Source organism: Schistocerca nitens, chromosome 2 (genome assembly GCF_023898315.1).
Source record: "Schistocerca nitens isolate TAMUIC-IGC-003100 chromosome 2, iqSchNite1.1, whole genome shotgun sequence".
NCBI lineage: Eukaryota > Metazoa > Arthropoda > Insecta > Orthoptera > Acrididae > Schistocerca > Schistocerca nitens.
In genome coordinates, this window is record NC_064615.1 from 533363425 (window position 1) to 533376299 (window position 12875).

The 12875-nt window shown below is 41.2% G+C and overlaps 1 protein-coding gene across 1 annotated transcript in view; it reads right to left on the bottom strand.

The window, feature by feature from the left end:
* The window catches only part of LOC126236523 (sterol regulatory element-binding protein cleavage-activating protein), a 277503-nt gene that overhangs the window by 68543 nt on the left and 196085 nt on the right, over positions 1-12875 (bottom strand). The window lies entirely within an intron of this gene.

The window sequence follows — 12875 nt, forward strand, 5'->3', positions numbered from 1 at the left end:
TTTCAACTGGCAGATGAAGCCAGATAGGAAAATGGTCGCTGCCATGAAGGTCGTCGTCTACGACCCACTGAACAATGTCCGCAAGCACAGGCGAACAAATAGAGAGGTCTATGGCAGAAGACGAACCTGAAGCGGTGCTAAAATGCGTGGCCTGACCTGTGTTCAGCAGTATGACGTCGGAAGTCCTGAGCAACTGCTCAATCATCTGGCCTCTGGGGCAGGTTTTGTTGGAACCCCATAATGCATGATGAGCATTAAAGTCTCCTAAAATGAGAAAGGGTCGGGGTAGCTGAGCAATGAGCCGTGCGAGGGCTTCACTGTCAATGTGCTCAGCAGGTGGTAGATACAGGGAGCACACTGTGACATCAACCTGGGCCAGGATCCGAGCTGCAACTGCTTGTAGCGTTGTGGTTAAGGTCACAGGTGAGGAGTGGAACGTGTCCTTAATGAACACGGCCACCCCACCCTGAGCCCTATTACCAGTCAGGTCGTCTTTCCTGTACACGCGATATCCTGGAAGTACAGGCGTATCGGTCTCTTTAAAATGCGTCTCTTGCAAAGAGATGCAAAAGGGGTTTGCCTGTACTAACAGCCGCAATTCTGCAAAGTGAGGTCTGACTCCATTCAGATTCCACTGAAGTATGGGAGCCATATCAGCGTTTCGGTTTAGATTTCCCCCTGTCTTTGCGCCGCGCTGGTGAGGCACTTGTAGAGCGAGTGGCAGCAGAGGGGCTGCCAGGTTCTGGGGAAGAGGTATCAAAATCCATGACGATTTCCTCCTCATCAGTCAGGGATGCCATGACGACATCCGATGGCGCCTGCGGCAGGTTTGACGTCAAACGCCGTGCCCCTTTCCCTGGTCCCGTTTTCCTTGTGGAAGTCGGGGATGGGGGAAGTGGAGAGGCACTCTGTTTCTGGAGGGCCTTCGAAGGCTTCACTGGAGTTTTCTCAGCAATAGCAGTTGGTGCAGGTGGAGCAGCCTGAAGAGCTATATCGTTAGTGGGAGTGCTCTGGCAGGTACAAACGCAGGTACAGGTATTGGTGGAAGATACTGCGACGCTGGACATGGTCTGCGTCGAAGCGTCCACTTTCGACGCACGGTTCTGCACCAAGGAGGCATAGGATGTGGCAAAGACAGGGGGTTTTGTAGCCCGATACTCTTTTTTGGCTTCCACATAAGGTAGCCTCTTTGTCACCTTGATCTCCTGAATTTTGCGTTCTTCCGCAAAGACGGGGCAGTCTCTGCTCCAGACGGGATGGCTCCCAGAGCAGTTGATACACAGCGCTGGAGATGTGCAGTTGGTCCCAGCTTCATGGGCTGCCTTGCCACATATACCGCAGGTCGGTTCACCCCCACAACTCAATGTCGTATGGCCAAATCGCTGACATTTGAAACAGCGCATAGGGTTAGGTATATAAGGCCGAACCCTAAGTCGGAGAAAACCAGCCAGAACGTATTCAGGTAAGACAGGCGAATTGAAAGTCACAATGAAGGTGGCAGATTTCTCAAGAACTCCATTATTCCTACGTGTCCTTTGTTCCACGTCTACAATCCCCTGCGTTGCCCATTCTTGCTTCAGCTCGTCGACACCGATATCCATTAAATCACGGCAGGTGACAACGCCTTTACTGGAGTTGAGGGAATTGTGCAACTCGACAGTAATATCATACTCGCCTAACTTGGTTGACTTTCGAAGCAGCTCCACTTGCTTTGCCCTAGTAGTCTCAACTAACAGGGTACCATTCCTCAGGCGTTTGATAGATTTCAGTGTACCTGCGAGTCCTTCTAAACCTTTATGTATGTAGAAAGGAGACACTTTTTCAAAGGAGCCCTCCTTCCTCTTAATCACGATGAAAACATTGTCATTGACGACTCCAAGAGCCCTGTTACTCTTTTCCATCTGCATATCTGGAGGACTAGCCTCCCTCATGCGCTTGACTGATTGCGAAGTTGGTGAAGGAAAATACGTGGTTGCCATGTGCGTCCCACGAGCAGCTAGGGAACGAAACGTCAGCCCAGACAGAGCCCCGCATGCCTGGGTAAGCCTTATACAACTGAGGTGCGGCAGGTTCCTCAGAGGTCGCCCGCTAGCGACTGTTCCACCTCAACAGCCATGCATCTTATCGGCGCGCAGCACACCTTAAGATTGAAGGGTTTTTTATAGAGGTATGCACCATCCTCGCGATCCAGGCAATCAAGCCAAGATCCCCGGTCCCTGCGACACACAACGTTCCACCGTTGCGCCACACGGTGGTCGCTGAAGCATGCCCAGAGCTTACGGTGTCAGAGGACTGGCGGCGCACACCAGTCCACAGCTCGGGGACCCCGGGTTCGCCAAGCCCGTACCCAGCAAATAAATGCTGAGTCCCCTGAGGGGGCCACTATGTACAGCATGTATTGTAGCCAAGATAGACATGAAGCCAACACCCACATGTTTACAAGCCAACTAGCTCCTCAAATGATGAAGAGTTTGAAAGAATATATGACGGGATAAAGGAAATTATTCAGATAGTTAATGGGGTAATTTAACTGTTACAGGTACTGAAATACAGTTGTAGGAAAAGGAAGAGACCACAAAAATAGTAGCATAACATGGACTGTGTAAATGGAATGAAAGAGTAAGACTCTAGTAGAATTTTGTACAGAGTATAATTTAATAATTGCCAACACTTGGTTTAAAAATTGTGAAAGGAGACTGCCTACAAGGAAAAGACCCGGGGACAATCAAAAGCTTCAGACTGATTATATAATGGTACGACAGAGATTTTGGAACCAGATTTTAAACTGTAAGACATTTTCAGGAGGAGATGAGGACTATGACTATAATTTATTTATTGTAAACGGTAGTTTAAAATTGAAGACACTGCAAAAATGCAGGAAATTAAGGTGACTGGAGGCAAATTTAAGAAACCAGAGATTGGTGATAGTTTCAGAGGGAGCATTAGGCAACCTTGGACTGAAATGAAGTAAAAAATTACAATAGAAGACAAATGTGTAGCTTTGAGAGATGAGATAGGAAAGGCAGCAGAGTATCAACAAGTTGCATAAGCAGACAAGGAAAAACAATTCCTGGATTTTATGGTTCAAAATACACCTTCTCCCGGGTGAAAATACACTTTTTCTGTGTTATGTGACAGTATACTTTTCGTCAGAACTGTAAAACTTATCAATTCTTTGAATGATTATGGTATTGTACATTGCCGTAGAATTTCCCAGCACTTTAGAAAACGAAACTCAAATAGAGAGAAAAAAAAAAAAAAAAAATGGAAAGATCTTTGATGTACAGCAACATGTACACTGCATATTTTCACATCATGAAATTATAAATTCGAACTCCACCAAACACTGCATGTTACTTTCTGAAGAATTGAAATCAAAATTGCGATGCACTTTTGTAAGCCAGTTACAGATCATGTCACGTGATGTCCCCAGCCTATGACAGAAGATATTCAGAGCGTAGGACACTTGATGATGTCAGCCAATAGCAACATCATTGTTAAGTAGCACAAACACACAAATAGTAAAAGTTAATGGTTAAAATTAATTACATAGTGTTGCTACAAGGGGGGGGGGGGGGGGAAAGCTTTCACATATAATGTTGGTCTCCAATATTAATAAGCTACAAGACAAGCTAACGTTTCACATATAATGTTGATCTTTTATGCGCATGTTACACTTTAAGATACACCACACAAATGTGCCAGAAAAATTTTTAACGATGACATAAATGTCTAATCATCTGGGCTCGAAATTCTTCTAAATGGCCGTCCTCAAAGAGCTGATTTCTAAATGAGAGTCAAACGCTCTGTGATTTAAGAAATTCATCATACATTCTCGCACATAGTTCATCTTGCCTAAAAGGAACTTTACTTTGAAAGTAAGGTTTTTCAAACAGCCATTCACAATATTTTCCCACAATCTGTTAGAAACTGGTTCGTTTCAGAAGTTGGCAGAGACCGCCAGGTAACAGGCGTCACAGCGCTTGTGCAGCTACAATGACACAGGAAGCCCCTACGTTCATACATGTATAACATTAAAAGATCTTACATTATGTCATTAAAGAAATGAGACATTAGAGGATACTCCAAGAACATAGGAATTTCGTGAACTGTACTAAAATGCATAATTTGGCTTAAAGTGCACATTCGTATGTCCAGATTCGGATGTCAGTTTTCTTGGAGTACCAGTTCCATATCATCTCGTGTTTACTTCTTTATTATGGCATAATGCCGTATGTGCTAGAGGATGAAAACTTGCACTTGAAATGCAGCGAACAGTTGAAACTGGCCAATAGTGTGTAATTAAACACTTCCATTTCACAAAAATTTGCTGCCTCAGCAGAAAAGATCAATAAAAGCCAAATAACCTTAGCAAACCGACAAAAATAGCTTCATTGTTCTGCAGGGCAATCAAAGCTTGACTGTCAGGAAGGCAGAAATAAAATAAAATCTGAAACTAGTAACATATTTTAGCCTCCCGTAGCTATGCGAATGTATTTTAATTCACTTGATAGCTCCTGGTCACAGAAATCCATTTTGTTTTCATTTGATAAACGAAGAGGAAACAGCAAAATCACTAAACGTAAACACGGGTCACGTGGAGACTACCCACATCCCCACTACAACTCTTACTGCTCTGTGCATCAACTGCGGATCTACGATATTTCTGAACTGGGGCAATACTAGATGGTGGCGCCCCCCTTTCCCCCAAGCATTTGAGGTGGGACGCCAAAAATTTTAAGAACTCGACTTTTCAGAAATATGTGCACTTTGTAGCGCACATCTTTCTGAAGATGTCTCATATATAAAACATATGTATTTGACTGAGGAAATTTAAGACATGTTATTTGGTCGTAAGTGTGTCAAAGTGCAGTGCCATACCTCTTCACACAGCTTTCTTCTGTCGCACATCACTGTATTTTGCTCTGTGGAATTCAAACATATAATATTTTGTAATGGATGTTATCAAACTATATTCAGGAGAGTGGAAATAAGGTTGTCCTACAGTGCCTCTCTGTCTCCCAGTTGGCCGGTTTGACATGTTGCCCCTCTTAAAGAAAACTCACAATTAATACATCCTATTCTTCCATAATTTAATGTCCCCATTTCTTCTCCTTCCTCATTCTAATAAACAATCTTGACATCACTAATTTTGTAACTATTCCTGGATGGGATTATTTGTAACTGGGAGAATAAGAACTCTTCAGAAAATCTGCAATCATTATTGCCTATTAGCTAATAACTTGCTGTTTTGTGTGACATAACATTAAATATAGGATACATAAAACGAGTAAAGACAAGAGACAAGCAAGACAGTACACATTTCTTCAATCCTCAAGCCCTGGCATTTTTCTCTCTCTAATCTCGCTACAGCTTTACATGGTGTGCTTTCCTTTCTGGGAAAGAACCTATTACCTCATCAAAGTTCGTCAAACATTTAGCTACATGAAAAAATGAAATGTTGTTGTCTAATACCGAAAAAGCTGTTAATGCAAATAGTACCCAAGACTGGTGTGGCTTCTCGATCTTGTTACGTGTATTTCGTCACTCTCCGCTAATATTGCAGCAATTGTAACACACACCAAAGAAACGAGGCTGTTTCGCCACAAATGGTCATTTTTATAACACAACAGTATATAATTCATGAAGTACCAATATCAAATGCCTATTTGGCCTATTACATGCAAAAAGCTTTATGTTAATAAATAGTTTTACATTTCATTCATAAGCTCCTGCTTCTCAAGCATGAGATCAAAGAGTAGTACTATGAAATTTTTATATAAATTTGGAATTGTCCTATTCTTCCATAATTTGTGTGATGTCCCCATTTCTTATCCTTCCTCATTCTAATAAACAATCTTGACATCACTAATTCTGTAACTATTCCTGCCAGTGTCAAAACTTATTCTCCGGTTAGCTTCACTAACCCTGCCATAAGCAGCGGTTTGGTTATTCTCCAGTTAGGTGTTATTATGTGTTCGTACAATGTGTTTTCCATGCTATTCCCAGAATAGAACTTAAAAAAGTGGCTGCTAGATGGGGACTGTACAGCTGGCTCTTACTAGTGTAGCCATCTGGCCAAAAAATTTCCGTCGAACTTTCATTTTCTTGAATTTACCAAGAAGATAATACATAATCTTTCTTACCTGTTATTCCTTTTAGTCATTTATCTCCACACTGGTAGCCTGAATCTATGGATTTCACTAGCAATTATAACAATGCTGATCATTTGCAAACGCGGTCAACCACATAAACAACGATTGGCGCTCTCACATTCAGCTTTATTCCGCTCAGCTTGTATAAATCCGTCCCCTTTTGTCTGAAGGAAACTTTATTTCTAGATGCGACAGGGATTCCCCTGGCAGACACATCACGTACACTATGCACCCATTCAAAATTCAACTTAGAATGTGTTCAAGAATATTCAATACAAAAAAGGGAGTGAGTGAGTAATCGATAGACCAATGTGTGCTGGATGCTAGGCGTTTTGTGAAAGAAGTCCCCCCTCTCCCCCCCCCCCCCTCAAGAATATGAATTTTGCACACACACACCCCCTCCCCCACCGAAATTGCTGTCCCGGGCAGATACCCCGGTTTGCCCCCACCCCCCACCCCTAGGTCCAGGCCTGTTGCGCATGCGTGAGTCTGACAGCTTGGGTGCACCAGGTAGCTTCTGGCTGCTTGCTGCTACTGTTTATACAACTATCCGCCACACTTCTGCAGCCAGAAGCGGGAAAAGGTACTACTCATATGCAACTCAACTGTGCATGGGCATGAGCTCGCTTGCAACTGCCCAAAAACACCTAATGTGAACAGTTGTGATGTCATGCTCATCGGAGACAATTTGTTGTTATGAAGGATTGCATAGTCTTCCTGAAGACTTTGACACATTTTGCTGTTATCAGAAGCTTGTATAAATACTGTGTTTTGTTGTCGTATATGGCGCATTTCCTTTGCAACTTAAGTTTTTTTTTTTTTTTTTATTGCTGCAGTATTATTCTGCAGTAGTGAGATACAGTAATATCCTTTGTTAGAGTATTGGTTCTTACCATTCAAAATTACAAAAATTTAACTGAACATTGAAACGATAAAAAATTCCCGGAATTCTAAAAAATTCCCAAGTTTTTCCCAGATCTCCCAGTTATCCCGGGTCGTATACATCGTGATCAAGTAAGAAAAAAGACACAACACAGTACAAATCCCTGTGTCATACACTGAAGATATTATTGAATTTAACTGATGAAGGGATAAATCTAAAAATACAGCAAATGAAGCAGGCAAAAGGGAATATAGGCATCTCAAAACTGAGATTGACAGAAAGTGAAAAATGGTAACACAGGAGTGGCTAGAGACAAATGCAAGGTGGTGTGTAACTAGATGGAAGATAGATGCTATCTATATAAAAATTACAGAGACGTTTGAGTAAAGAAAAGCACCTGTATGAATATCAAGAACTCAGATGGCAAGCCAGTACTAAGCAAATAAGGGAAAGCAGAAAAGTGGAAGGAATATACAGAGAGCCTTTGTTGTTGTTGTGGTCTTCAGTCCTGAGACTGGTTTAATGCAGCTCTCCATGCTACTCTATCCTGTGCAATCTTCTTCATCTCCCAGTACCTACTGCAACCTACGTCCTTCTGAATCTGCTTAGTGTATTCATCTCTTGGTCTCCCTATACGAACTTCACTAATTCCCACTATATCTAACTTTAACCTATCCATTTCCCTTTTTAAATTTTCTAACCTACCTGCCCGATTAAGGGATCTGACATTCCACGCTCCGATCCGTAGAACGTCAGTTTTCTTTCTCCTGATAACAATGTCCTCCTGAGTAGTCCCCGCCCGGAGATCCAAATGGGGGACTATTTTACCTCCGGAATATTTTACCCAAGAGGACGCCATCATCATATAACCATACAGTAAAGCTGCATGCCCTCGGGAAAAATTACGGCTGCAGTTTCCCCTTGCTTTCAGCCATTTGCAGTACCAGCACAGCCGTTTTGGTTAGTGTTACAAGGCCAGATCAGTCAAGCATCCAGACTGTTGCCCCTGCAACTACTGAAAAGGCTGCTGCCCCTCTTCAGGAACCACACATTTGTCTGGCCTCTCAACAGATACCCCTCCATTGTGGTTGCACCTAAGGTACAGCTATCTGTATTGCTGAGGCTTGCAAGCCTCCCCATGAACGGCAAGGTCCATGGTTCATGGGGAAGCATTATATAAAGTACTAAAGGAACATCTTTGACAAGCTAATAATGTTAGTTGTGTTGACAATGATGGACACAAAGGCGATAATAAAGGCGAAAAATAAAACGGCCAAGGGCATTAACTTTACAGAAGAAGTGAAACATGGTGATGGTGTCTCTGCAGTCCTGTTTACCTATTTAACTTAGCACTGGTACAATAAAGCTGAAATCCAATTAGATATGTGCCTATGCAGATGATACTGCATACTGAAGAAATGCACGAAATAATGGAAACATAAAGAGCAAAAAAATTGGATTGATTGTAAACAAAACACACAATAAAATACGTGTTAATGTTCAATTCTAAGACCAGAAGAACAACACATGTACTGAAGTCCTCTGAAAATGTTTTAAGCTGTTAGCTTCTTCCAATATCTAGGTGTGACAATAGGATAAGGCAATGTATTACATAAGATTACACTATTCCCCTGTATGGCCAGGTGTTACATATGAATCATAAATGTGGACAATGACAGAAGCAGATATGAACAGTCTAAGGGCATTTAAAAGAAAAATCCAGTAAAAAATTTATAGACCTGTGAGAGAAGCAGAGGGATGGAGAATAAGATACAACCACGAAATACCACAACTTGTACAAACGAAAGATCTAGTAAGATTTATTAAATCTTAAAGAATTCAACAGTTACGACATATGGTGAGGACGGGAGAAAGACGGGATGACCAAACAAATAATGAAAGGCAGATTACATTCCACCAGAAGGAAGGGCTGACAAACATGTAGATGACAATGTGATGGCTGAGCTTACCAAGCTGGAGATCTGAGAATGGAAGAGAGAAGCTGAAATGAATGGAAGCTGATTTTTGAGGAGGCCAAGGCATGAAATGTAGCAAATTATTACAAGTTATCAGCTTGCATTGAAAGCGTAGCTTGACGTGAAGTCGGGAGGGAGAGCAGATTTTGGTTCTAACACTCGCACAGCTGACGCAGGTTACTGGGCCAGGTGAGTGGTGTACCTGACTAATGCCACATGCAATGCAGTAGACTCTCTACGACTCTGAAAAAGTACTATTAAATATTAATCGATCTTTTTCATACTCAGTGTACCAAATTCTATGGATAACACAACCATACTGCTTGAATTTCAAACCAGTAACTTCAATACTTTTGGAGATATAAATTTTTACCTAAAATATATAATAACTGTGCTGGCATTATGAAACTGAGTTAGGGAATTTAATGTATTCATCTACAGTGTCAACTGAAACTACATCCAAGAGGATAGGTTCATATAGTCTAATTGCCTTTTGTTTCATTACCACACATCTCTGACGTAATTAAAAGTACTTTGGAAAATTATTATTTTTTCATGTTTTAGATGTGTGTGTGTTTTGGAGAGACAGAGTGAATGGAAGACATGCATAAAGTGAGAATGTGATATTTATTAAAACTATGTAAATGTATACGTGAGAAAGTTGTTGTGCAATAAGAGAATTTGTGACATATGTCTGAGTGAGCTTGATTTAGTAAAAGGCAGCCAGAAAGGGCATTGAATATTAAATTTTATTAGTAATTATTTTGTGAAAAGTAATCATATTCTGTCTTCATTAAATTTTATTTAGTTTCAAAATTAAGACATTTCTAGTCTAAATTACTTGTGGTAAACTGATTGGCTGACATTAGGAATACCCCGAGTTCAAAAGTCCTCGAGATGATCAGATTGGCTGCTTAACGTACTAGCCAATAGGAATTCAGCATTCCCCGTACGTTTGAGTAGGGCTCTGTGCCTCAGATTCTGTAAGTGGAAAGAGTCGCTCGTGAGCTGTCTTCTGGTAAACACCTATGTTACCTATGTTAAACTGCGCTGATCAAATATGTACTAAAATGAATAAATTTGCGTGTTTGGTCGGCTCTCATGTCGTTAACAAGGAGAGACTACAGTATTGAATATTTTGTGAATGTTTGAGCCCTATGAGTGGTTTATTTACGGAGATATTCGCATGTGAACATTTCATGTTATACACAAACTCCGCTTGGCGTGTTTCATGCAGATTACAAGCCATTATGGCGAGCACTTCTTTACAGCTGGCTGCTTTTGAGTCTGAACTTCTTACAGAGACAGTCAGTAAAATTGTGTAATTGATGTCAGGATATTAAATATGAACTTGATACTCAACACTGCTTTTGTCGGCTAAACCAGTATCCACCATCGCAGAGTGAAGGAGAAGACAACATTAAGCCTATTCAGGTAATGTTTAAAGGATAGAGCGGGACCAATGCGTCCCACCGCAACCTCATCATGTGCTGTAGCGGGGGAGGGGGAGGGGGAGGGGGGGGGCAGGGAGGGGGGGGACTACTGCTGAGCACTGCTCTCAAATATAATTTTGAAATGAAATAGGATGAGAATAAAATCAGTGTGTACAAATGCAAAGTTTCTTGGACAGCACAATAAAGGGCTCTATCAAAATAAAAATGTTAGGAAAGGTAATAAATGGGGATGGAGGTATCAATTTAAAGAAAGCTTGGGGTCTTGTACTCAGTTTCATAAGATCTCACTGGATATCACATTCACCAAGTTGAGACACACTGAGAGAATGTGCATTTCATGGAATATAAGTGTGGGCTCAGAAAACCGGAGCATCAAAGAACACAGTGGGCATCAGAGTCAAGCTCACTATCAGGTATAAATAGCAGCAAGAAACCAACAATAGTTCGCAGTCTGGCTGGAGGAGTCCAGGCAGCGAGTACATGTGACAGCACAAATTGCAGTACTTGAAGAAGATGGCGGGGTCAGTGATCAAAATACTGTGCATAAAATGTGCTGCAAGTTCTAAAGACTTTCTTTGTTCCCAATTCCTGAGTGACATTCACTCTCTAGAATGCTTGTAGAATTGACATAGGATACAGTGGCCAATGCGAAGTAACCAATTTCTGCCTTGAGCACTGGGCAAGTTCATTCGTTTGTTCAGAAAGGAAGGCCAACAACTGTCTGCCCGCTTACGGCTGGTTGGCTGTGATGACAGAATCGAAGCCCACACTCTGCAATCTTTCTCAAGTGAAACAATTTGGTAAAGAAAATCATTTTTTGTTAATTATAGCTTTAAGTGCAGCTTCAAGATGACATGCCCATCATTTCATTAATGATATAGTTATTGTCATACCTGCACTTAAGTAAGACACTGCGCAATATTGGGCAGAGTTTGCAATTAAAAAATAGTGGTTACTATGTTTTTCATTTTGTGCATATTAAATAACATATTGGTGTGTATGAAATTCGGCTAACATATTCAATTTTTCTCTAAACTTGGGCAGAGGTCTCTATTTGTCACCAGTCTTGAGGAAATTGATAATATGTAGCACATGCATTTGTGATTGTGGATGCCAGTGATAAAGATAGAATGAAATATGCAAAACATTAACTCATATTTGATAAACAGTTTGAGATATCAAAACGAGGTCTTTGCAAATGATAGCACAGAAAGAGGAGATTATTTTGCCATATGATTATTGCGATAATCTTCATTATCTTCCATGTTATTCCACAAACTACAAAATTTTTCAATGAAAAAATGTAATTTTTAATGGCCATTGATAGCTGGTGAATTGAGTAATTCTGTGGGTTTTGGAACAACATACGTGAAGTAATGTTTTACTTACTTGTCTGCAGTTCCTCACTTAATATACCACTGCTTCAGAATTATCTCGCAATTGTATATGCACAACATGTTACTGAGGTGAAATTGCGCAAACCTGTTGAGGTTCAGAGTCGTGCATCAATGGGAAGAAGAATGGCTGGAAGTAGCAGGCAATAAGCTGCATCTAGTGAAGTTCACAACGTGGCCATGGCATATATGTTTCCAGCTACACAGGTGGGATGAGGTCCTTCTTATTTGTCTTCACATGGGCCGCATCCCTACGACTCATCACTTCTAAGCTCTGGCAAAGGGATGCTCCAATGTGTGGTGCTTCTGGCATACAGATCACAGTGCACCATGTTTTACTAGAATTTTATTTTCAGATCAAAGGGCAGCAGCTCATTTGTCAACATATTTACCCTCTGTTTTAACTGACGATCAAACAAGCGTGGCACAACTTTTAAGGTCTTGCTTGCCTCCCTGAAATTTTAGTGATGTTTTTAATGGGTTATGAGGGTGGCTGGCTCATCTGTGTTTTTTTACAAGTGGTCAGCCAGCCATATATTGTTGCGAATCTACTTTAGTTTTCCTCTTGTTTTATTTAAAAAATTTAGAGCATATGAACCATTTTAATGATATCTTTCATGATGTGAGCTAACGTGACTTTGCAGGTGGTCATGCGTGAGACTTAATGTCTTTTCTCACATTTTCTCTGTTTAATCACATTGATTTCTAGATTTCTATGAATTTTGTGTGGACGCTGATAACCTTGTGACTGAGTGCTGCAAGCAGACCCCCCCCCCCCCCCCCGCACACACAAAACTGAAACAACAACTTGGCTGCGCAACTACAAGTATACCATTAAGCAATCATGCAGACAAAACCAGTATGGACACAAATTAAGTGGTTGCCAGTCCCTTCCATTTAACAGCTCTTTTATGACTTCCTCACTTCTGTATCTTAGACTGTTTCAGTCCTTAATACAAGAGTGCTTTTTAAACAAATGTTCTGTAGATATATTTGAAAGTACTTCTTTTCTC